The 12,189-nt window shown below is 36.8% G+C and overlaps 1 non-coding gene across 1 annotated transcript; it reads right to left on the bottom strand.

Moving 5' to 3' along the window:
- Positions 1-516: 516 nt before the first annotated feature.
- On the bottom strand, positions 517-598 carry TRNAL-AAG (transfer RNA leucine (anticodon AAG)). Its single transcript has one exon. It is a non-coding gene; the product is annotated as a tRNA-Leu (tRNA).
- Positions 599-12,189: the final 11,591 nt, after the last annotated feature.

Raw genomic sequence — 12,189 nt, 5'->3', positions numbered from 1 at the left:
TCTAAGCTCTAAGACTCTTTAATGAGACTACAATTCTAAGAGAGCCTAGTGTCAGTTCCCTACACTTTGATATAATAAAATACCCAATATCATTAGGCCTATATTAAATGATCATCATAGTAAATTTAAATATTACTAATTATATTTCTGTTGGAAGAATAAGTATTAGGCCTATAGGGTTACTAAATAGGAAATGCTAATTTAGGCCTATGTATTTTATAAATAATAGTTTTGTAGCTTATAATAATATTCATACAGCGATGGATACTTAAAATAAAAATATATTTATTGGAGAGAGAGAGAGAGAGAGAGAGAGAGAGAGAGAGAGAGAGAGAGAGGAGAGAGAGAGAGAGAGGAGAGAGAGAGAGAGAGAGATCTAATTTAACCAGCTGTTGACCAAGATGAGGATGGTACATATTACGACCTACCCAATTCCCAAACGATATTATTTATACATAATTTAATACAAAATACAGTAAAATACAATAAAAAACAAAATATTGTATAAAACATTCCTGGCAGCGGTGGGATTCGAACCCACGCCTCCGAAGAGACTGGTGCCTTAAACCAGCGCCTTAGACCACTCGGCCACGCTACCATGACCCGCCCCTCGAGCCTCACGTTTTAGTTAAGGTGGCATGGCGGTGTTGTGACGTCATCGATTTCTTCGATTACTATTGGATGAAAAGTTTATGACGTCATAGTATCTGTGTGGAATCATTGGTCTTCTTTATGTGACGTCATAAATGTGCAGCTAAACCTTTGCTGGCCATCAAAACAGAGGCCCTAGGTGGCCAACAGTTATCATGGTGGCCACAAACAAAGCAGTTATTCTCCTATACCCAAAGTAAGGGGTTAATTATATCCCTCTTAACCTTCTAAGTAATATCAGTTTTACCCTAGCTGTTCCCATACACTCCCCATCTCCTATACTCACTACATGTCTCAACCACCTCGGTCTCGACCCTCGTATCGTGTCGGTAACCTTTGCCGGCTTGGCAAGCTGTGAAATCTCCTAAATATATCTTAGCGGCATCAATTATTTTCATTCTAGCTTGCGTTTTACTATACTAGTTTTACCCAAGCAGATTCCATACACTCCCCATCTCCTATACTCACTACATGTCCCAACCACCCTCGTATCGTGCCGGTAACCTTCGCCGGCTTGGTGAGAACTCTTAAATACGTATTAGCGGCGTCAACTCTACATTCCAGCTTTTGTTTTAATTTACTGGTTTTAGCCAATCTGATTCTAAACAATGGTGATTGGAATAATACACTCTTTGCAAAAATAAATATATTCTATATAAATTACAACACTTTGAAAAGAATTTACATCAATACAAAATGAATCATTCGAAAAAATTAAGACTGAATAAAACTTAGATTAAGAGAAAAATGTTCCGATCAGAAAATCATATCATAACTTGACTTGAACTATTATATCTGTATAAACTTTAGTCTAGGAAAAAAAAAATAATTCAATGAAAACGATTATACAGAAGCTTGAAATAAATCTGAATAATATAATGTTCAAGTTTGACGCTTAATGAACTATGGATATCCTGATCATGTTACAAAATCTATCCTCCCTACAGAGCCAGATACCTAAAAAACCTTATAAAATGCCAACACTCACCCTAATATCATGAATTCAAAATCACTGTATTGGGCGCAGAGTTACTTAGGAGAGGACACACTATACGTACTGAACACTTTTAAAACAATAAACTGGGTTGCGTATGAGAGTGAGAGAGTCGAGAGACGATCTTAAGGCGGGATTTCTCTATTTCTGTAACGTTGGCGTCGCCTTTTTCATAAAAAACCCAACTGCTTCCAGAAACTTCCCAACGAACTGGCAATGGTGGGCCAGGCAAAAGGCATGTCAGAGTTACAAAGCATCGCTCTCCCAAACGCTGTACTCACGCCACACCAGACGGCTCTCTCGGTCAGCTAGCTCCGCCCACCCTTTGTCCCTGAAATAAAAAAAAGATAACACCCAATCACTAGGTCCTTCCCGAAATTCCCAAAGCACACGGTACTGAACGTTCTCTCTCTCTAATATGACGCAATACATCATAAAATATAGAAGAACCGTACATAAGCCGTTGTTCGTATCGTGTATGACCAAATAACACCCTCAAACGGGTTACGTAAGACTTCGTAATAAAATACGTGAAATAAAAAGAAGTTAATTCTTAAAAATAACGTAAATTTACAAATACAAACTTGAATAAAGAATACCATGAAATTAATGAAGAGGGTCTTACGTACTTTACATATAAATCTTAAATCTACACTAGGGAGCTCATATTCCAGGCTGGTTAGCCTCTCTTCAATGCACAAATAAAATATAAATAAACTCGCTAACAAATTACTATATTTACTCTACACTAGACCAGCTTCGTAAGAATATATATATATATATATATATATATACCTATATATATATATATATATATATATATGTGTGTGTGTGTGTGTGTGTGTATACTAAATATTTTGTCACAATCTAGTCATTCAAACAGCCTGTAAGAAAAAAAAATTGTTTTCCTTTCCATACCACGATTGTGTTTCGGAAGAAGAAGAAAAAGAATTTTATAAACTTATGACCATTCATTTAAAATCACTAAGAGACATATAGGCCTATTAGTATCAGCCAAATGAGAATTTTTGACGTCTGTATATCTCTAAGACAAAAAAAAAAAAGCTTGAATGAGGACTTACCTGTTCAGTTGCCTGTGACCCATTGACCTGGTGTGTGTGTGTGTGTGTGTGTGTGTGTTGCTGCCTGCAAGTAATAAAGTTATATTAATAATAACGTCTTTTATATGGTTTCATATTCTTTGAAGACCCAGGCCTACATGGCTGAGGACTATGGAGTATGAAGTAAATGATGAAAATTTAGCATTTTGTAGTCAGTCACAGCTTTTCATTGATAAAATCTATATATAAATTTTTGCATCATTGTAAAAGATCAACTATTTTTACATAATATTCATATGAAATAATTTCCTCAATCATACATTTTATATTTTTCATGATTATTTTCTAAAATGTTTTTCAAAAATTCATTTTAATCACGCAATTTTCATCATTATTTAGCCTCGCAAAGATATTCTGTTTGTATCATTAAAAAGTTTAATCCTTCTTGAACATGTATAATCAAACCAGAAAAATATCTGTTATAGATTTTCTGTTTCAAAGCGTATTAAAAAAAAAAAAAAAAATTCTGAGAAAATATATTTAATGCATCTGCCATGATTCAATGAGTCTGAAATCATTTTTTTTTTTTTTCAAGCAGCGACCCACGAGAAATTCCATTTTTTTTTTTTTTTTTTTTTTTTTTTTTGATTGTGTACCTCATAGCGTTGATGGACCCTCCAAAATTGCAGATGATACTAATCTCTTTGCATCAATTCCATCCCCTGAATGTAGATCTAGGGTTGGTGAATCCCTTAATAGAGATTTAGCTAAAATTAGTGCATGGTGCAAGTTATGGGGTATGAAGTTGAATCCTAACAAAACTCAAAGAATGATTGTAAGTAGGTCAAGGACGGTGGCTCCTCAACATCCTGATCTCAGTATTGATAATGTTTCTTTAAATATGTATGACAGTAAATTTACTTTTGAGAAACATATAAGGTCTGTGTCTTCTTCAATTGCACAAAAAAATGGCTTATTGAGAAAGTCTTTCAAGATTTTCGGTGATCAATCTATTCTGAAGAAGTGTTTTAATTCTTTCATTCTACCTTGTTTCGAGTATTGTTCTCCTGTCTGGTCTTCAGCTGCTGATTCTCATCTTAATTTGTTGGACAGAAACTTACGGTCTATTAAATTTCTTATTCCTGATCTAGATATTAATCTCTGGCACCGTCGTTCAATTAGTTCCTTATGCATGTTGCATAAGATTTTTCATAACTCTGACCATCCTTTACATTCAGATCTCCCTGGACAGTTCCATCCTGTTCGTAATACTAGGCAGGCAGTTAATTCTAATAGCCAGGCCTTCTCCAGCATGAGGCTCAATACTACGCAGTACTCTAGAAGTTTTATTCCAGCTGTGACCAAGTTGTGGAATGATCTTCTTAATCGGGTAGTTGATTCAATGGGACTTTAAAAATTCAATCTTTTTGTATAACATTTTATTTTGTAAAATATTTTACTTTGTAAAATAGTTTATATATGAGTGATATATCTTAAAAATTGTTAATATCAAAATATTCTTTATTCTTTATTCATGACATAATAGTTTATTTGTTATTCCTTTATTTCCTTTCCTCAGTGGGGCAGTTTTCTGCTTTTGCAAACAGGGTTGTAGCTTGGCTAGTAATAATAATAATAATAATAATAATAATAATAATAATAATAATAATAATAATGATGATGATGATGATGATAATGATAACAACAAAAATAATAACAATAATAATAATAATAACAATAATTATCATAATAATAATAATAATAATAATAATAATAATAATAATAATAATGATAACAACAATAATAATAATAAAAACAATAATAATAATAATAATAATAATAATAATAATAATAATATTAAAACTAACAACAACAACAATAATAATAATAATAACAATAATAATAATAATAATAACAATAATAACCTCAACAATAATAATAATAATAACAATAATAATAACAATAATAACAATAATAACCTCAACAATAATAATAATAATAACAATAATGATAACAATAATAATAATAACAATAATAACTAATAATAATAATAATAATAATAATAATAATAATAATAATACTACTAATAATAATAATAATAATAAATACTTTCAAATTGCACTTCACACTACCTAGCAGCTTATAGTATATCCAACGTTCTATAAATTATCTACCTATCTCTAGAAGCAAGTCTCCACTATCTTGTGTAAATAACTTAATATAATCTAATCTTATCAATTATTTTAATCTATATATATCATTACAAAGGGAACTATTTATAAAGCATTGATAGACCTCAAATATTAGAGAGAGAGAGAGAGAGAGAGAGAGAGAGAGAGAGAGAGAGAGATAAGGTGGAGTGCATTTTTCCAGAAAACCTTCAAACATTTCTCTGAAGAATTATTATATATTTAATTTTCCTTCATATTTAATTAATGTAATATCACTTAATTGTTCCTCAGTAAATGTTCAATGAAGTACAAAATTCTCAGGCTACTGATCCAGCCATCTGTGTGCATTGCTATGGCTCACCTCGCCAATCCTGGAGTTCCCCGCGCGTTGGACACGTCAGACGAGAATTCTTGTCTGTGTGCATTGCTATGGCTCACCTCGCCAATCCTGGAGTTCCCCGCGCGTTGGACACGTCAGACGAGAATTCTTGTCTGTGTGCATTGCTATGGCTCACCTCGCCAATCCTGGATTTTCCCGCGCGTTGGACACGTCAGACGAGAATTCTTGTCTGTGTGCATTGCTATGGCTCACCTCGCCAATCCTGGATTTTCCCGCGCGTTGGACACGTCAGACGAGAATTCTTGTCTGTGTGCATTGCTATGGCTCACTTCGCCAATCCTGGAGTTCCCCGCGCGTTGGACACGTCAGACGAGAATTCTTGTCTGTGTGCATTGCTATGGCTCACGTGCCAATCCAGGATTTCCCGCGAGTTGAACACGTCAGATGAGAATTCTCGTCTGACGCGTCATTGCTTGAAGGCGAGGTGTACAGCCCTGCTCTAGAGGAGAGACTTCATTGTTAACGCTAATCATGTCAGGTTGTATTGTTTTTAACAAAGGTTTCCATGCTAGTTGGTGGAACTTTGCATTTATTTAGGGTTGATTTGACATGCTATTTCTATCCCTTCTTGAGCCCTACAGGTCTTCAGTGGTCGCTTTATAGTAGCCCATATAAAACCTAACTTGAGAAGGTTCTACAGCATTGAATCACGTGACCAAGCTTCCAAAGTTTGCCAACTCGCCGGCGACTGGATCCAACATGTACTACCCTTTGTACCGTTAGCTTCATTAATTCCGGTACACTGCTGTCTCCTTAGTCTCCCGTGAAGTGTACTGGCATTAAAGAGGCCAACTGTACAAGACTCGGGCAAGAGCTGCCGGTCCCAGCATCGACAATTGGTGATAATGAACTGAGGAGAATGAGGATGTGCTTCCCCTGTGAGATGTGAGATGAAAGTTTTGGCTTCGGACGCCCAATGTCGAATAGCGAGAAGAAATCCCGACGACTTAACACCCTTCTGCAGGAGACTACTGAAGAGCCACAGAAATGAGAATCCTAACTCTGGCCTTAATGCCTGTCCCCAGTACAGGCTTCACTGTTAGGGAAGCACCTGGACCCTTGGATTCAAAGAGATTAAGTCACAAGGCAGTGGAGCCACTCATTTGGTTTAGCTGATCAGTTGAAAGTGGTGCCAACATGTGCGGTCTGAGGTTCCAGCAGTGAATAGTGTACCAAGGCCACTCTGCAAGGATGTCACTGCCATATTAACAAATGAAACACCCATGCATAGATATCCTATGTCCTCCCTGTTTTGCACACCGTAACACCAGTTTTACCTGCATTTACTATCCATACCCCTATACCCCATTCAAAAGATTCTCTGCACTCTCTTACCCTACTCTGTAATTATTCTTCAGTCTCTATCAAAACACTAGAATCATCCGGATATAACAATCCCTATAGATTTTCACTCCTAACCACTTCATTCAATTTATCCTTAACGATTACCGATGCGAAATGGCCAAGTGATGATCCTTGATGTACGGTAAACCTATTCCAACTTCAAACATCTTTTTCTTACCAAAGCAAATGCTTTTGGTGGCCAACCTCCAATTGATAGAATTGGAGGAAAAGGTTTTGTAATTCATTTTAGTTTATTGAGGTGTCTAGACTTTGTAAAAATGTCCCACAAAATCCAAGAAAGGGAAATGCCTTGAATTGGGTGAAATTCAAGATGGCCACCAAGTGAAACTCAAAATGGCTGCCACAATAATTTGGGGAAACATGAAAATCAACATTATTATTCATTTAAAGAATGTTATATTCAAGTGACTGATATTCACACTAGTTTCTTAAGCTGCAAGTAATGAATGTAGTCTCAAACCTGCTGAATGAAAGAATAAAAAAATGGCTGACATTTTGTTCCCACTTGCCTATGGACTATTGTATTAATGCATTTTTCTCTTGGAGAAGCATGATATTAATCATACATGGCTTTTTTACATCAGATGAAGTGACATAGACATTGTGTAAGAAGACAGACGACTTGGATAAACCCCAAGATACATCACTTTTAGATCAATATTAACTTCTGGGCACCAGTCGTGGTGCAGCACTGTAACGACTGAGGCAAAACTTCTTGCCTTTGAGTATAAAGCATTGAGAAGGATTTTGGGAATCAAATGGCAGCAGTACATAACAAATGTGACAATTCGCGAGGTGGCTGGGATGCCCAATGTGAAAGATACACTTCGATTATCGAGATGGAAATGGATGGGGCACATTATAAGAAGGGAAGATGAGTTGGTCCAGGCTGTTCCTGAATAGAAGCCAATGGGCAGGAGGATGTGGTAGACCAAGAGAAACGTGGCTGATGACAACGCGAGGGGAGATCGGATCTGAGAATTGGGTTGAACTCAGAGAGATGGCACAGGAAAGAGGCATATGGCGTGAATTCATTGAGGCCAATTGCATTCCCGGGGGAGCTAGAGAAATAAGTAGAAGTTTCCTATTAATGTCTTCATCAAACTTGTAGGCGAGTACATCTACTAGGAGGCTAAGTGCGTGGAAAAACATACCATGTATTATGGTGCTGAGCGGATGAAAATAATAGATGCAAATCTTGACTATCTACCACATGATTTGAAACAATTCTGTGATCAATAAATAAAGTAAAAATTTAAAGCTGCACACTGCATCCTTAAGCCAGTCAATAATGCAAGCAACATGCCCCCATGTCATTTTCCCATCTCTGCAGCTCAGAATCTGTGCGGCATTGGAATGCACATACGGCCACCGAGAATTGCCGGATACGTTAAACAAGTTCGGATTTTGCTTATCCTACGCTAAGGTAACAAAATATAAGCACGAATGAAAAACTCTACGGGGGATAAAAATGATTTTATAAAAGACACATTCGTATAATACCAAGCAGAACATTGTCACTGATCAACCACTTGATGTATCTCATAGATGGAGGGGCATTACTCCAGTATTTGTCTTGGCAGAAGTCAACCTTATGTGGCAGTCTCTGCAAACTGCGTTGAAGTTCATTCTTAACCACTATCAGCATGTGCTTGTATCTATAAAAGTGGTTAGACAAAGATTGAAATCCTGCAAGAGCTTCATAACTACCGCTTTCTCGACCCTATGAAGTCAGAAACTTACCGCCTAGAACGCTGGAGAGAGACAGATCACTGCCCACTTGGTGAAGCCATCCAGAGCCCTTGTGAGTCTCTTCCCCATGGAACAAACCTCTTCAGAAAGGATTGGGTTGTTTTAATCAAGCAAGAGCTAGAGTTAGAATGACTAGAGACAATCTTTCTAAGTTGGGTCTCACCCTCTCTGCAAAGTGCTCATGTGAGCTATCCCATCCAGACAGTGGACCACATACTTTCTGGGTGTGAACAGGGGCCAATCTGTAAAGACCTACATTAATAACCTTTTATGTTTAGGGTTGTTATGGCCTATTGGAAATCTCCCTGTCTGTCATCCTGCTGGACGGGAGATCGAGTCGGCTCAAACTCGATAGTTTCCTGTAGGGTTTGGACATCTACTAATGTAATCAGGCCACTACGCAGTGGATACAATGTTTAGCACTGTAAGATATAATGATTACTATCTATAGCAGTAATCAATCAGTAAGTGAAGCTCACCAACAGAGATCTGGAACTGTTGTCAGAGTTGATGTTACAGGCGACACGATTCTCAAAATGAAGGAAAGAACGTTTCTTCCTAACCCTAGAAACCAACAGAAGTTTATCAACAGTCCAAGTGAAGCAGTTTATCAGGGGGATGCTGACTGTGACATCCCATTTCAAACCTGCCTTAAACAATATGATTTACCTTCAGACTATCTCAGAACTCATCAAAATAAGCAGCCTTTAAAGTTCTCTCGATTATGAATCCCCACTCTTCGTTCAAGTGCGGTCCGGCCGCGATGCGACGTCTAGCCCCTACGAGAGAATGTTAGCGCGGGATTACATGGAATTAGCCAAGTGTTCAGCTGCCAGACTAAAATCCTTTAAAGTTCTCTCGATTCTTGACTCAGTGAATCCCTACTCTTCGTTCAAGTGCGGTCCGGCCGCGATGCGACGTCTAGGCCCTACGAGAGAATGTTAGCGTGGGATTACATGGAATTAGCCAAGTGTTCAGCTGCCAGACTAAAATCCTTTAAAGTTCTCTCGATTCTTGACTCAGTGAATCCCTACTCTTCGTTCAAGTGCGGTCCGGCCGCGATGCGACGTCTAGCCCCTACGAGAGAATGTTAGCGCGGGATTACATGGAATTAGCCAAGTGTTCAGCTGCCAGACTAAAATCCTTTAAAGTTCTCTCGATTCTTGACTCAGTGAATCCCTACTCTTCGTTCAAGTGCGGTCCGGCCGCGATGCGACGTCTAGGCCCTACGAGAGAATGTTAGCGCGGGATTACATGGAATTAGCCAAGTGTTCAGCTGCCAGACTAAAATCCTTTAAAGTTCTCTCGATTCTTGACTCAGTGAATCCCTACTCTTCGTTCAAGTGCGGTCCGGCCGCGATGCGACGTCTAGGCCCTACGAGAGAATGTTAGCGTGGGATTACACAAAATCAGCCAAGTGTGCAGCTGCCAGATTAAAATCTGGAAGAAATTGAATCATGTCATTTCAGCTCTTTGATGTAAACATGGCACTGACTTGCCTGAGAAGGTGGCTTCAAGCCCTAAGACGCTAAGGCGACTCCACAGTCAAAGGGTCTAGAATGAAGCCTGGTTGGTCAACTCCGCAGCATGCTACAGAATGGATTCTTAAAGTCACAACGAATGATGCAGGTAACTGTGGAAAGAACGCTTGTTTGAACAGATGAAACGAGCTTCGATGTACATTAGCCGGCGGTTAGTGCAAAGAATTAACGCGAACGAATAGACTGATTTGACAATGATGACTCCGGTTGCGATGTTCAAAGTTATGCCTGAGTTTGGCAATACTGTGAAACCCTGCTAATGTTTATTTTCATGTAAATATGTGTGATATGGAAGAGTATTATCATTATCATTATTTGCTAATCTACAACCCTAGTTAGAAAAGCAGGCTGCTATAAGCGCAAGGGCTCCAACAGAGAGATGATATATGGAAATAAATCATGTATTTGAAGTAATTAATAAAATATATAAAATATCTTGAGATCAATAGCAATATCAAATAGATTCAACTGATTGATTAGGAATATCAATCCACAGCCTGATCAGAGCTGGAATAAAACTTATGAAGGATAAGCCAAGACTTAAAACTAACAAAATGTGAGTTAAAATCTTCAGAAATTTTAGAAAATTCTACGAATTAAGATCATTATTTATTTTGCATAATTTCTTTGGTCTGTTACAGAGAGAGAGAGAGAGAGAGAGAGAGAGAGAGAGAGAGAGAGAGTCTAGAGAAAGGTCATTTATTTTATATTTACGTAATGTTGTGTGATTCGCTTTTTCTTTAGTATCTGCTTTGTTTATGAAATTTCCGTTTTCTGTCTATTATTTAATGACTCGTTTTCTTTCAATACGGTCCCAATGACATCCTCTCTCTCTCTCTCTCTCTCTCTCTCTCTCTCTCTCTCTCTCTAATAAAACATAATTTAAATTCCAGCGTATCAAATAATATATTTGATTAACTTAACATGGTGAAAGGGTTTGAGTATCGCCGTGACCCGCAAGGCTGTATTATTCAGGGCCACCCATACTAATTCCAAAAACTAATATAGGTAAAAATCAGTCTTAATTGAGAGAGAGAGAGAGAGAGAGAGAGAGAGAGAGAGAGAGAGATTGGTCAGTCCCCAATGTAAATGCACACAAGTCAATCAAAAACAAATTAGGAATCTATTGAATAATAGCAAATTTGAGTTAATAACATAGGTCTAAAACAAAAGACTGTTTTCGTCTCGTAGAAAAGGCTTAAGCCACAACAACGTTGCTTAGGAAGAAGGAATCCAAACAATATTAGAAAGGTTTATTCGTGTAAACAGTTCTGGTAAAAACCGATGTTTTCTAGGAAACAGTTCCATTGCATGGCTTCCGTTTCGGGGAATTCCTGAAGCTGTTCCTTCCAAAAAACAATTCCCGGAACTAGGCTGAGGGCGAAGGAATCGAAGGATTTGGTGCCAGATAGCTTTATCTAGGAAGATTTCTCTACGGAATTAGATAAAATAGACCTTTGATGGTATAATCCTTAATAAATAACACACAGAGTATATGTGATATATATAATAATTTACAATATCTAATCAGAACCACATACTATGGCAACATAAGCAATATGTGAAAGTGAAGTTGCCATTCGTCGCCACCTAACATAACTTTATAATTATCCAAATTTATAGTTTAAATGGTGATGCAAGCCTTGATAAATAATATATAAATGAATTATATATGAGATATATATAATAATTTACAATATCTAACCGGAACCACGTAGCTATGACAAAATATTAACCAATATATCTTTTTCATGTGAAAGTCAAGTTGCCATTAGTTGCCATCTAACACAACTTCATAATTATCCAAATTTATATTGTTCAAACCAAACTAATGATGCTATAAAGTTAAAAAAAATAAATATACTTAAAATATATTATCCCGGAAGCGTATAAATAGAAAATTTAGAAATATCTGAAACGTAATAAAATAATAATCAGCGAGAGACAGTTGCCAATTCGTATAATTCTGAATGGTGACCCTCTTACTCCAAGAGAGTCAATCGTATACACACACTCACACAAACACATCCAGGATCATTTATCCCAATTTCCATTAAGGATAAGTTGTAAGTAATATTTATAATTAATTTCCTGTAGATAATTTTATAGTATGACTTAGATAAAAAGGATATATACTAAGTAGAAAGACATATATTTCTAACCTTTCTATGTTTGCTTTTCCAACTAGATTAGCATTTGATAATAATAATAATAATAATAATAATAATAATAATAATAATAATAATAATAATAA

The sequence above is a fragment of the Palaemon carinicauda genome, chromosome 25, assembly GCF_036898095.1.
Source record: "Palaemon carinicauda isolate YSFRI2023 chromosome 25, ASM3689809v2, whole genome shotgun sequence".
NCBI classification, from domain to species: Eukaryota; Metazoa; Arthropoda; class Malacostraca; order Decapoda; family Palaemonidae; genus Palaemon; species Palaemon carinicauda.
The sequence above is the reverse complement of the archived record's forward strand: the minus strand, read 5'-3'. Positions and strand labels throughout refer to the sequence as shown.